The sequence below is a fragment of the Atractosteus spatula genome, chromosome 8 (assembly GCF_055471065.1).
Source record: "Atractosteus spatula isolate fAtrSpa1 chromosome 8, fAtrSpa1.hap1, whole genome shotgun sequence".
Lineage (NCBI taxonomy): Eukaryota > Metazoa > Chordata > Actinopteri > Semionotiformes > Lepisosteidae > Atractosteus > Atractosteus spatula.
The window spans coordinates 30,684,841-30,696,363 of record NC_142713.1 but is presented as its reverse complement, the minus strand read 5'-3'; positions in this window follow the sequence as shown (position 1 = coordinate 30,696,363).

Genomic DNA, 11,523 nt, shown 5'->3' with positions numbered 1-11,523 from the left:
CACATGGTGATGTATCAGAGAATGAAACATTCTGCAGCTGAAATCAGCAGCCAAGGGCAGCAGGATTTCTTCCTCCACCTGACACCTGACATCATGACCCTGCTGTGTTCTGGCCAAACACAGGACATGTCAAGTACAGTATTGAGCTCCTTTATATACTTAGGCAGAACCACAGAAGCTTACCAGCTTAACAGGAAACCCACATTCTGGAATCTGACATCCACAGAAAGTGCCAGAAACAGGCTTTCATCACACAGAACATATTTACTGATTTTAAATAACGGAATATTTTGCTGTTTTGGTTTGGCAATTCATTAATGTCTTTGTATTGGAGTGTACATGTAAATAAGCATTTCATTGCCCTTGTGCATGTGACAAATAAACTGAACTGATGTTTGTTGATTATTCTGACTGAAATATTTTCTTTTTTTTTCCAGAGTCGTGGCTGTGGGTCCTCTAGGCATATCTATCAGAAAACCCCTCCCTTGTCTTGTGAAATACGCTTTTGCTGTCAATGAAACATAAAAGAAATATCAATTGTATTTGGAAATTTGTGCCTTTAATGTATTTATTAATGAACATATTTTTATAGTGATTTCTTGTTGAAGTCTGCAGTGAATTATTCAGGAAAGGTGCACCTACTGTGTGAAAGAAGATATCTCCTTTTTGACTTTTGGAGTCCTATTTTACATTTACCCATTGGTGGACCAACTCTCCCATTACATGTGACTGAGCTCCACTTCTGCAATTTCAGCTGATATCAATAAGGAGGTCAAATGGTGAAGTTCTATTCTGTATTTCGTAGTGCTCTGTTATCCTAATATCTATGTCATCCTTAAGAAAATAAGAACATTTCTTTAAAATACTTCACATAAAGGATTCGTACCTTTTGTCATAAGGTTTGATTTTAATTGAAAAAATATCCTGTATATTTTACGATTCATATGTTTACCAAAAGGGGAGAGGGGGTTGAAAGGTAAAGTACTGTACTAAATGTGGAGTTGATACTTTTCAAGGCAAAAACTTTACATCAGTGTTGTATCTCAATTTATGCCCTGTTCTTCTTGCTAAAACTACATTTTATTTGCTGTTTTTACAGGATGTGTTTTGATTCCCTAGTGTCCAGTACAATATGTTGATTTTATGGCCTAATTGCTTCACTCACACTTGCCCTGATTAGGAAACTGCATCTCTGTGCTTAGAACCCTGCTGCAATTTGGGATGCTTCTGAAGTAGGAGAAATCACTGCTTTGACCACCTCTGGCCCTTGTGGCCACATGAAGACATGCTCTGGACTAAGAGCTGAATATTTCCCATGATGCCTGGCTGTTCTACACTGTGGCTTTCTCAAATGATACCAGTGCAGCTGTCTGAATTAATTTTAGTCTTATTACTCTACAGTATGTAAAAAAAATAGTCTTCTTTATCAGCTCGGCCTGCCCTGTGGAAAGATGCTACATGTTTACTCTCTGAAGTCTTTCAGATTGTTCTCCTTGCTTATATTGTGGAGTGTTTTTTTACAGTGGAAAACTTTGCTTCAGGTTTTTCCATTTACATTCGTTTAACACTGTATAATTACCCTGGATTCTGGGCCTGCCTGCCCCCTCGTTGGTTGTACTAATGCAGAGCAATACAGTATGTGTGTTTATGGAAATGATAGGCTCAGGAAACGGACCTGTAGTACATTACATTATTTTCAAATGTGCCATTAGCATGCTCAAAGTAACTGCTGTAGCTCTGTGTTTGTGAAATCCACGCTATATAGCTTACTGTGAAACAGCGCTCAATAAATGTTTTATTTTTATGCTCTCTTGAAATTTAATATCAAAACCTGGCAAAACCCTTAAAAAACAATAGCTTTGCTGGCTCAGAGGTTTACTTAACACCCTTTACATTAACAAATGCCAAGAGATTTCTAGTAATGAATCAATGAATTAATTAACATGCAAGAAGCAAAAAGAAATTAATCGGTCCTGAATTGTTTGATAGTTTGGCTTTTTAATTAATGAATTAATCCACTTGAGTTATCCACTTGAGGTAGACAGATTCAATTTGCAACACAAACAAAACTGGAATGTATGAGATCCTTCTGCCAGTAAAGGATTATTTGGTGTAGTGTCAGCCATTTTCAATCTTTCCAGCATTTACCACGATGATCAATTGTCAGGCTGGCTGGATTCAAGGCCATAATTAGCACTGATCCTCAGTTACATTGTGCTGTCTCCAGTATGGAGAGAATGGAAGAGAGCCAGTGAGACCATCAATACTTCATAATAAATGGCTTTTTTAACAAAGGTTCAGAAGGGCTGACAGAAACTAAGTTCTCCTTTACCTCTGCTACTGTACTCCTAATTCCTAATCGTCCATGACATGTCTTTCCAAAAATGTATAAATGATATAATAACCCCCTTTCTCTTCCTTATATTCTTATAAATCTCTCATCCAGTCCAGATTTGCAGCTGCTCCTTGGTTAACTCTTCACTCTGTATGGGGGTCCCAGCCATATTGCCTTACAGGCCACAACCAGCGGAGACAAAACTCATTGTTGGTTATACTATATAGTCCACGTTCACTAAGTGGGATAAGCCAAAACTTCTCACACCTAACTCCTTTATAAACATTTGGATTTCATTCACTTTACTCTTCATGAATACAGGCATATCCAACTAAAATATCCAAACTGGAGAACTGAATTGATTCATTCAATTAAAATCTGAGAAACAGATTTAAGGTAAAAAAATAAGAATTTTAAAAAACAGAAAATTAGTTGTAAAAAAAAAGCATACAAAAGGAAGCAAGCCAAAGCTCATCACAAGTTATACTTTAAAGCCTACAGTACATTCAACTATTGAGGATTGTGTAGGCATATGTTCACAGAGGAACATCCACAATGGCCAGCCTCAAAAGAGTTACATTTTGCTTTAGTCATTTACTGTGCATGTGTTTGCAAGCCTTATTCCATATAGCACATTGTATCCCAAGAGTATGTTCTTCAAAAATCCATACTTCCAGGTCTGGACTGTGTCTGTGCACTTAAAAGTAAACAGGCCTGCTCTCCTGTTTTGCTGTCATCTCTGCTTACTTTTCTTCATGTTAACAGGGACTGGTACTTTATGAAATCACAAAAAAATGTTTAACTACCAGTTCGAACTTAAATTCGCACACTGAAATATTGCTTCAATTAAATTTTCCATGTTTTATTGTTTTTAATAGGAAACTACTGTAAATTTAGCATGGTGGCAAAAGTATCCCAAGTAGTTCCACATTATGCCTGTCTCAATACAGAGGTGCTTAGAATTAACCAGAAATTGAATACAGTTTTCTGTTGTAAAGCTATATTTCTTAGAAGAATTTCACTTATGTTTAAAGAAGAATATTAATACGATATGGACAAAATGCTGTCCTTCCTTGAAGGCATTCACAAACATAGTGCTTTTGCTGCCATGCCTACTAATTACTATAAAATAAGTGTATCTGTGCCAAAATCAGAGGCTGGAGCTCAATTTCATGACCAAAACCAGTCACTATAAAAACAGCTGAAAACTTTTGAAATGTAACACATTTGGGGAAAACCAAAGCATTTTAATTCAACATTCATGTTATTGGTGTGGTGAATAATGTCACTGCCTCTCAGCTGCAGAGTCCTCAAGTTGATTCTGGTCTGGGGCACATTTCTGTTTGGAGGTTCTTCCACCTCCCAGAGACAGGCTGGTGGGCTAATCAGGGGCTGTGGTAAAGGGAACTCCCTAATTGCTTAACTCACCTGCCCTACCAGCACTGTCTGAGGCCTCAACGCTTTGTGCTCAAAATTGAGTGTGGGTGTCGATCATATAAATCCTTTTTTCTGCTATAAAACCACGTGCAAGACCAAATATCCATACTAACACAACCTTCCAGCCTTTCAAACACGATTGGAAAGTCTAAAGACGACTAGAATTACAATATTTTGCTTGACTCCTAAATATGTGATGTTTTTATTAAATATGTGATTTATTTACTAAATTTATTCCACCACTCTCATAATTTCACTCCTCAACAATCAGGGAATGAAGAAATAAGATTCTCAGTTTCTTCAAAATAGACAAACTCTTACATTCCTGCCCCCATGGATAAAATGTAGTTTTAAAACATTGATTTGATTTCAGTTTAAATAGGGCGTCTCTGAGAATTTGGAAATCTGGCATAATCAGACTAAAACTATTAAAAAGTAATATTTAAAACAATATCATCAAACTTTAAAGGGTTACAAACCCTTTTTCACATGTTACTGGCACTGCCTTTTTAGTAGCCTACTTACTACAGTATACTCATTTGAAGATATTGTTATCCACTGACAGTGTTATATTGTGTTAATTTACTTTTTTGGCACAGTTATATTATATTTTTGCAAAGGCTGGTTAATCTGCAGTGATTCAGTCCCAGTTTATGTAAGTGATATTTGTAAAGACAAGATAAACTGTTTAAAGCTAACTTGTGTGTTGTCAGTTATCATCTGCCCTGTAAAACAATGTGTTTCTGTGGCAAACTGCCAGAAAATAAAAAAATACATATTTTGTTGGGTTTTTTGTGTGAAAATGTCACTTGAATAAGGGATCAATGTTGATGTGCTGTATGTTTGTAAGCTATACAGTACCTTTGCATTAGGTGACACTACACATTTGAGCGTACTATAGTTTTTGTATATTCCCTCAAAAAACAATTATCTGAACTTCCTAACACAATGTATGCATGTAGTTGTCATTATCCTGATCATTACAACTTAAGAAATCAGGATAATTCTCTCAGACATCCCTGTGTAGCTCCTGCGTAGTGTGACTTGTGCTTTAAAACACACATTACTTCCCTTAGTGATCATATTACTTTGGGTTTTTTTTTCCAAAGAGAGTTCTGAAAGCCTTTAAGACTTCAAACCATGTATTGCTGTATTTCTTTACTTTCATTTCATATTAAATGAAGAATCATCTCCCTGTTTTTCCATTAAATTATTAGAAAACATTTAATTTTTATTTTCATTCTACAGACAAGTAGTTTATTGTGGAAGAACCGCATCATTGTGCATCACAAAATAAACAGGTCAGCTCATTAGGAGTTGGATATCGGCAGTAAAGTATTGTTTAATATAGCATTTATTAAATGTTTGAAAATCCTTCATTAACCGTAAGCAAAATTTCCCTAAAAGTGATGAATAATTAATGAAGAATAGGAAATGGCTCTTACGAATATTGTCAGGAACTATGACAATGTGAATAAAAAACTAAAAAGGAATTATAATAGAAGACGAAAACTCTTGCACTGTAATGGGAGCCGGTTCAGACTCCCGTGTAGTGCGTATTTTGGACCCTACGAAGACGGTAAAATCCGGAAGAGACTGGAGAAGGGGAACAGGGAAACATGACTGGATCAGGACGGGATGACTGACAGGGGTGCGTGACGTCAGTGTTCCCGTGCTCGGGGGGCGTGGCGCAGGCGAACAAGTCCAATACAATCCGAAAGGGGAAACCAGGAAGCAGTCCAAAAGTCCATAGTCGGGAGATCCATCCAAACTAAAACAGGAACTGGGACGAGGAATCAGGAACTAGGAAGTTAAAATCATAACGGAGTCGGGTGCTCCGAGCCCCGGACCCAAATGGGCGGAATAAGACCTGCCCTCGGGCTACCCGCGATCCCAGGGAATAGGCAAGCCTTTTGGCGTCCATCTTCCAAAACTGAGCGCAGAGCTTCGGAGGCACGGGGTTTTAATAATACACAAGGAACAAATGGCAAGTGAACGTAATAATAAAACTAAAATACAAAAAAGGGTCGGAGCGCCCTCTAGAGGAGGGATGACGATCGTGACGTGCACTCTGGATGTAATTATGCACAATGAAAATGAAACTGCCTATCATTTACATGAAGATAAAATAATAATCCTACCATTTGAATAAGTGTGACTCGCTCGCTGCATGAAAATGTTCTTAGACATGATCTCACTTAGAGGTTGTTCATCAGTAACGTTTATAGCTGAGACAAAATCTCTCTTGTGTCATCTGGAATCATGGCAGAGTAATAGAGTGTTTTATTCCTCAGTCAATACTGTTTTTCCCTTGATAGATGTTACAGAAGACAGTGTCACAATGAAGACATCAGGGTAAGTGCTATCATTACTGTTGTCCTCTTCAGTCCAACAGGCAGACTGGTGAAAGTATAATGAGGTGGGGAGTAAACTCCTTTAACACCTGTGTGCAGACTGGGGGCACAGTGGATACATTGGCAGTAGTCCCTGAGCAAACAGTTGTTCTGTTCATACAAGTTAACCGGGAAGTTTCAGTTTTTTCAGAATGACATTGCAAGACAGTGCTAATTTGCCTGAAGTAGCAGCACTTCAGGAAAACAATGTCGCCGCAGCCAGCTTTTACCCATAACCTGAGTCCGTAGAGCATTTTGCCACTGCCATGAACAAGTGACATCTACAGTACATCCTCACTCTGGGAGTGGTGGAACATCCCACAGCAGTCTGTCCAGATCAGGTCTGTTTGTGTTGAGAGAGGTCACACCCAGTTCTAAATTCATAATGTTTTTTTTTCTCCCCAGATTGGCACATTTCATACAGAAAACCGACTATGAATATTTGTCTATATTTGTGTTTACATTTTCTGTGATGTGTTTTTCAAAAAATCGTCCACTACTGACAGATTTAAATTAACTTAATTATGCATGCATTTGGTTACTAATTGCAGCTCGTTACTTTGTAGTTTTTCTGCACACATTCCTGAAATACGTCTCTCAGCCCCTTCCCTTACCCATCTCATACTTCTAAGTGATTTTCTCCAACACATTAAGGCCCTTCCTCTCATGAGTACACACTTATAAAGTTAATATAAAGGCGTGAATGCATAAAACAAATATTACATTTAATTGTATCTAAAATAAAATGTCTAAAACGTTTATTTCTAAAATAAATTTGCATTAGATAGGTGATACACAATTATATGATACTAGTTAAAAAAAACAAGTTTTTATTTCAATCTCAGGCTGCAGGCAGATTAGTTAACCTACTGTAGTTCCCCCAAAAAAGTGTGGGAGTAGTGGTTTGGACATTGAAATAATTGTGGGGTCCATTCCCATTGTTATACCTTAGAATTAGATAGAAATAAGCTGTTCTTGGATAAAAGCATCAGCAAACTAAATTAAGTAACTAAATGCAAATGAAACAGGTCTGTTCTTCTAAATGCTGGTTCACCTTCCTAACATGTCTTCCTAACATGAAATTCAGTATGAATTTCGAGGCTCAATATATATAGACACTCTTCCAGGACGGCATGCCACTAGCAAGCAACGACTGACTCAAGCATATCAAAGATTGATGAAGATGATAAGTAATATTTTTTCTCCTTTTACATATTTAATAACTACCACAAACCTCATCACAAATCGCAAACAAACCCCACTGAATAGCAAACACTTGACTGAACATGCTAAAATCTATCGAAACGACCAAATTAGCTGTGCACGAATTTTAGTCGATTTATTGGTCAGCTGTCACCCCCTTGTGGTTTTGTAACAATTCAGAATGAGAGGGACTGTTGACACTGGCACCTTACAAAATTACGAATAATAATTTATGTTAGAATAACGTATTCTATTATGTATTATCTCTGTGTGCTTTACAATAAAAAATGTTCAAAAGAGAACGACATATTAAACAGAATTGAGTCTGTACGATTTAAAATAGTACAGTTTAAATGTGAGTTTTAGAAGAGGATTCCAAGTCCTGAAAGCAAGCCAGAGACCAAGAGCACATGCAAAGCGCAGCCGTGTAGCAGATTAACAATTCACTGGTGTAATCGGGGGTTAAACCATTAAAGCCTGATAAAGTTGAACAGCAGCACTTCAGGTTTTCGACAGGGAGCCGGTGTGAGGAAAATAAAACAGGAGATATATGTTCGTGCATTTTGAATTTGGGGTTTGATCCGTGCAGACTTACTGTACAGTAGTTCTTAACATGCTGCAACTTGTTAATAATGCAACTGTAAACACGCAACAGTTCATAATCAAACTTCAGTTGATTTATTGAACTGTTCAGACAACTGCAGGTCCTCCAGGAACACGTGACCCTTAAAGCCGGTCCGGTATTTTCGAAACACGCAGCAGCCTTCACTGCCACAACCCGCGAAGTTCGTTCAAACTCAATTCAGTAAAAAGGACGACGCAAATATAATTTCGTCTTTTACTGCCCTCAACCTATTCGTCTACACTGTCACCACTTAACGCCGCAGCGCGAAGTTTATCCAAAAGGCATGGGAGCGGTGGACTGACCGCCTAATAAGCAAATAGATAGACATTCAATTGCGGACAGTAATCAGGCGCAGTTTCCGCGTCTCGGCCAATGACGAGGCGTTACAACACGTCACTCCCTGCGCTGGGGTCCAGTGATTGGTTGAGGTCATGGGGCGGGGCGGAATTTGGCGGGAAGGTGTGGCTGTCAGAGGGAGTTCGCTGGTGTGTGGCCGTCCTGTCTTACGAAAGCGGCTTTTCCAGCGGGTAAATATGACACTTATTTTATTAATATTAAGCCACATTTTTAAAGATTCGCATGTCTAGTTCTACTAGATTGTTCCAAGATTTATGTTTTCTCACCCTGACCAGCTGTCGTACATATTATTTAACCGCCATGACATTTGTTTTGCATTACGTGGTCAAGGCAGTGTTCGACAGTAAAATGTGCATTTACAGTATACCTAGAATAAAAAAAAATACCTAGAATACGTTTTACCTTTTACAGTATACATGAAAAAATAAACTGCGGCCCACTTATCCCTATATTCTGCCTAGTGTTTATATAAGAAAAAAAACGTTAGCAAGAAAACATTTATGACACATTTATTGTTATATGTAATTCACAGTAACATTTGTGAAGTTTGTGCCAGCGGATGAAGTTTTTCTTGAACCTTGCGAAATTCGTGCGGAGATAAGCATTCACGACATTGCTCATTTAAAAGCCGGACAAGAGGCGTCACATGTTCATCTCCTCCCTGCGCCAGCAGTACATTACAATGGCCCTTTCATCTAATATTCTTCTATTGCCTGCTACAGTTAGTTTTAGACAGTTACCATTTACATGCCTATGCAGTTTAACTGGGGTCCATAAGCAGTGGCGAATAGATTGACCACGCTGCCCCCACGTGGTGACTTGTGGTAGCACAGGTCTCCAGTTTTCACGGCAGCCCTCAGGCTCACGAAGAGCAGGGTATTCCGCCTGCTGACTGTGGGATCCCCTCTGAATACACGAAAACCCGGTCATCGCTCATTTGGAGTGGCAAAAGTGACTTTCTACAGTATGAGACATTGACTGTTTTTACTGAAATAAACACGTTTAAACCAAGGTTTCTCACTTTGAGACTCGTCAGAATCAAATCTTATACTGTATGTAACACTTCAAGGCTGAAGAGGTGTCTGAGTGGACGGGGAACCGAGGGGATTTTGTGCTGTAGCACATCTGCTGTTGATATCTGGTGTTCTTGGCACAGCAGCACCTGGAGGGAATAGGGAAATATATAATTCAATGATTTAAGGTACATTTCAATATATATACAGCTGTGAAATTGTATATACAGTATACAAAGGAACAAGTAATAGGTTTATTCCATGCTGAAAAAAAGAAGAAAGAAAACACAACGTTTCAGCCGTGGGGCCTTCTTCAGGTGTCAACATTGAAATGTTACATAAATGTTCACACCTGAAGAAGGCTCCACGGCCGAAACATTGTGTTTTCTTTCTTCTTTTTTTCAGCATGGAATAAACCTATTGTTCCTTTGCAGCCTACGCATGCTGGCACAGCTACCCAGCTGAACTATACAGTATACAATATGCATTAAGGAGATCAATTATAATCCTTATCCTACGTATTGTAATTTTTAAAAATACAAAGTTCAAGCTTATTTCAAAGTAATGAAAACTATATTACTGCAGAGAAAATTCGGTGATCAGGAACAGAATGCACGTCTTTTGGAGAAGGCATTGTTTCCCTTTGTTCCAGCCTCACCACTTTAACAAGCACAAGGCAGGATACACCCTGTGACAGGACACCAGTCCGTGACGGGGATCGCACAAGCACAGCCACACTCACACCAGGGCCTGATGTCTTCCAGGAAACCGGAGCACCTGGAAGAAACTCATGTGAATGCAGGGAGAACATGCAAACTCCACACAGACAGTACCCCAGGAATTGAACTCGGGGCCCACTGCTGTGAGGCAGCAATGCTAAACACTGCGCCACCGTGCCGTACTTTGTCCTAGTTATGCAGTATGCACTCTTCAAAATAAAATAGGACAGAAACCATCCTTTAAAACTCAAATACAATTCATGCGTTTTCTAAATCATGCCAGTCATTTTTAATCAGGTCTTTTCTGGCATGTGGCTCCAGGCTATGATTCATCCACGTTGCAACCGATGTCTTCATTTGTGTGTCACAGGAAAAAAAATCTCTCTGTGATTTATTCACACTTGGCACTACACTGCGATGTTATGGCAGTCTTTTTCCATGGTCTGGACCAGGGTCTCTTGCTTCTAAGGGCAGCTGTCATAGTCCTTGCACCTCAAAGCACGAAAAAAAGCTTTTACTGAAAAAGATATTTCAGTTATGAGAGGCATTATTTCTATTATTATTACCTCTCATGTGACAGAAAATGAAATGGTTGGGTGAGTAAAAAACGAAACTTTTTAATCGAAATCTAAATAATTTCTTTTATTAGGTCGGGAAGTGAGAAAACAGTGTGGCAGTGACACACTAACATCTCGATGAGCCCTGGAAGTGCTTAAGAGCTCTCTCATACCGATGATGAGTGCATGACGAAAGTTTATTTTCTCCTAGACCACAGCTAGTGCAATTCATCCAGAAAATAATATTGTGTGGACACAGCATCTTGGAGCATCAGCCCTAGGCTGTCTCTCATCCAGGCCTATTGGATTTGCAGCATTGTGTTCACTATCATTTCTTTTTCAAATGGAAATTCAAATTCAGTACCACTAGTAAGAACATTTGGATCTCACACTGTGGTGGTAATCATAATACTATGGGTACTGCACAGTGATCTGGAGACGTTGCTTAAGGTGCCAGGATATAGTGAAAAAAAATCCTCAACAAACCTCAGATCATTTGCTCTGATCTTGTTCAGTGTATTGGTACTAATTGGTATTTTGAAGAGGACAGTGAGCTGAAGCATGAGACCCCCCTGCAGTAGTTTGGAAATTAGAGAGAATGTCCCTCAGTCCTGGCTTGAATCCAATAGCAAACATATGTGTACCATAAGAATGTCTCTTATAGTATAGGACTACATTCTGTATAGTAGAATATAGCCTTCATAATATATTTAACCTCGCTAATATCAAGCCTCTATAGAATAGTGCTCACCTTTGAATTTTTAACAATCCTGTTTTCGCAAGAGGTCAAGGATACGTTCAGGTATTTAACACAGACAGAAAGTGGAGTAGGGCAGAAGTGCGTCATGCAGAGCTCTGAACCGAGGCACCCGGAGGTGACAGAT